The sequence below is a fragment of the Rattus norvegicus genome, chromosome 9 (assembly GCF_036323735.1).
Source record: "Rattus norvegicus strain BN/NHsdMcwi chromosome 9, GRCr8, whole genome shotgun sequence".
NCBI lineage: Eukaryota > Metazoa > Chordata > Mammalia > Rodentia > Muridae > Rattus > Rattus norvegicus.
In genome coordinates, this window is record NC_086027.1 from 1,410,566 (window position 1) to 1,413,835 (window position 3,270).

Below are 3,270 nucleotides of genomic sequence, written 5' to 3' on the forward strand. Positions count from 1 at the left end.
GACAGGTTTCTGAAAGAGAACCCAAAAGTGAGAGCTCAGCCCATTGAAGGTGGGAATAGAAAGGGAGAAAGGGAGAGAAGGAGAGCAGGAGACACACTTAGTTCATCAAAGGTGACCAAGCAGCACTTGGTGGTCCAGGGACCCAGTGAGCAATGGCTGTGCTAGGACCTCGGAAACCTATCTGTGTCCATCCACTCATTCATTGTTAATAACAGCCCTTGATGAATTTAAATTAAGTCCCACCTCCTAGCATTGGGACATAGTTCAGAGGGAGACCCCTTTACCAATATGTACAAAACCCTAGGTCCCATTCTTATCTTCAAAAATATCACCAGGCCTGGTGCTCACTGGTCATCCCAGAACTTGGGAGGTGGAGGCAGCAAGATCAGGAGTTCAAGGTTCATCCTTGGCTATGTAACAACTTCAAAGCTATCTTGGGCTACACGAGACTCAGTTTTTTGTTGTTGTTGTTGTTGGGTTTTTGTTGTTGTTGTTGTTGTTCTTTTTTTCCGAAGCTAGGGACCGAACCCAGGGCCTTGCGCTTCCTAGGCAAGCGCTCTACCACTGAGCTAAATCCCCAACCCCGAGACTCAGTTTCAAAAACTATGAATGAAACACAAACAAAAACTTTCCCACCACTCCAATCAAACACACTGCCCTGCTGTCCCCTGACGCACAAGTGTGTTTTGCCACAAAACCTTTGCACTGGAATTGCCCTCCTCCCCGTGCTCCCCTGACCGCAGTCTCTTCCATGACGAGTCCTTCCGTCACACTCCACATCCATATCTTACTGCAGTGGAAGCTGAGGAGATGGTGGCCAGTGGGAGGCTGCGTTTGACAGAGAGCACCATGTAGGCAAGGATTTGGTGCCAAGAGCTAGAGACTGAATCAGCGGAATTCCAGGATGAGCAGGTGGAGGAGTGGGCAGGGCAGAGAAAAAACAGTTTTAGGGGAGAGGGTGGTAGAAAGAGAGGTGAGAGGCTGTGGGAAAAGGCTATCAGGTAGAAAAACTACAGAAACAGGCTGGACCAGGGTCAGGAGGTCTCAGAAATTGGAATGGGTGATTTGGACACTACCCCCGGTAAAAGGGCACAGTCCCATTCCCTGTGTCCCTTTGTGGCCGAACTGTGTTTCACCTTTCTTATCATGGCTAACTTTGTGTGACTGGGTTTTCCATATCCTCTCTATGGTCACCAGTCCAATTTATTCCCACCTGAGGATCTCGTCGCATTCTACACCCCACCACATAGCCTTGGCTAGCCTTGACTACAGAAGGCCCAACACCCACCAATAATCCTCCATCATACATCTCAGTGTCCAAATGCCTGGAATGTGGCTGGCAGCCATGGAGCGTAATCCCAAGATTCCCTGATTGTGGGTGTGATCATGTGATATAATCTGGCCAATAGAATGTAGTTGAGAATCATAGGCAGGTTTTTCCCCCACGTGGGATCTGTCTTTACCTCCCGCAGCTGCTGAGGCCAATTCTCACAAACATAGTGGCTTTGAATAACACATTTCTTATCTTAGACTTCTGGAGGCTGGAACTTCAAAATGTGTTGGGAGGAATGTTTTCTGAGGCTCTAAGGGAGTAATGTTCCTTGTATTTTCCAACTAGAGGTACTGCCTATGGCAATGGGTTTAGAGTCCCAAAGCAGGCTAATCTTGGGATGTTATATTCTATAGTGAGAAACCATAGTTTCCCACTTGCCAGGTAACCTCAGTCTCAGATGATATCTCTGATCTAGCTGCTTTCTGATCCTCCTGACTCCTTGTGATGTCACTGGGACACCACATCCTCCAAGATAGCTTCCTGTCTCAAGAAATGGTGTAAAGATCCGTCCTTTCCTGTGATGTCATACTGTCATGAGCTGGAGAAATCAAGATGTGGACATCTTGGAAGAACCACAATTCAGCTGGCGTGGGATTGTTGACACTGTGTGGCTGTTGGTTGGGAGTTATTTCACACTGCCATTCTCAAACACCTGCTGGGAAAGGTGGCTTCCTGTGCCCTGGAAGACTGAACTATCGGACAGAAGGAATTGAGGCCAAGGGTGGAACCTGTGTTACTGCAACTGAGGAGTGGAACATACAACAAAGATACTGATGTTGGAGGTGTGGTGTGGTGTCCAACCCATCACCAACAGACAGGAACTTAGGTCGCCACCCTTGAAGACAGTTGTCGAATCCCGTTCTTGTCTATTTCCACTCTCCCTTTCTTGCTGTATTTCTTTCTGTTTCTCTCCCCTTCCCACCTTCATTTCCTGGCTCTCGTGAAGTAATCAACTCTGCCTATCACACTCTTCTGTAATGATTCATGGCCTCTTCACACACCCAAAACGTGACTGAGTGACCATGGGCTAGAACCTCACAATATGACCCAAGGTGACCTTCTGTCTTTCTAAACTAATTGTTTCAAGTATTTTGTTACACTGAATGAACACTGAATGGAACACTGAAGGAGATTTGTGAGCATCTGACTGGTGCCAGACTGTGAGATATGGCAGCAAATTTAACAGAAAAATAAACCTTCTATGCCTTCCTGCAAGCGCAGGTGTGTGCACCTTCCACACAGCATTTAGAAAGCAGAGGGAGAAGGATTGTGAGTTCAAGGCCAACCTAGTCAGACAAAGTGAGTCTCTCATACCTGACTCCAGGGAACCCCCAGTGGGGGGCTGGGAGCACAGTTGGGGTCTGAGCTTTTCCAGTCCTGTGATGTGCACACACCTGCAGCTCCTCCTGTGCACTGTGCACATCCTCCTTCCTGTGGGCACTGTCTCCTAATCAGTGTATGAACTCACCAGTCTTTTTGTCTGCACTGTTTTCCCTTTGAGCTTTTTGACAGGTGCATAGCAATCCCTCCCTGTGGCCTGCAACCTCATTTCCCACTGGCCACTACCACTGCTGTGCTGCTTGCACGTCTGACAGTTTTCTGACTGTGTTTCTAACTCCCCCAGCCCTGGCGTTTTCAGGCTTCTCCTTGTTGGAGACGCTTTCTGTGAGCTTGTGCTTCTAGCTCATCTTCATCCCCATGCTCTTTTTCCTCCATGTTCAACCTGGAGATCAAACTTGGGTTTCAGCTTGGTGTCACGTGCATCTCTCAGTTCTTGTTCCTGTTTTATTTTCCCCCTTTTAATTTTGAATGAGGGTCTCACTACATAGCCCAGGGTAGGTTAGAGCTCATCATTCTACTGCCTCAGACTCAAGTGCTGGGGTGACAGGAATGCACCCTTCACACCCAGGGTATAAAGTGTAACCTTAATGGGTTTC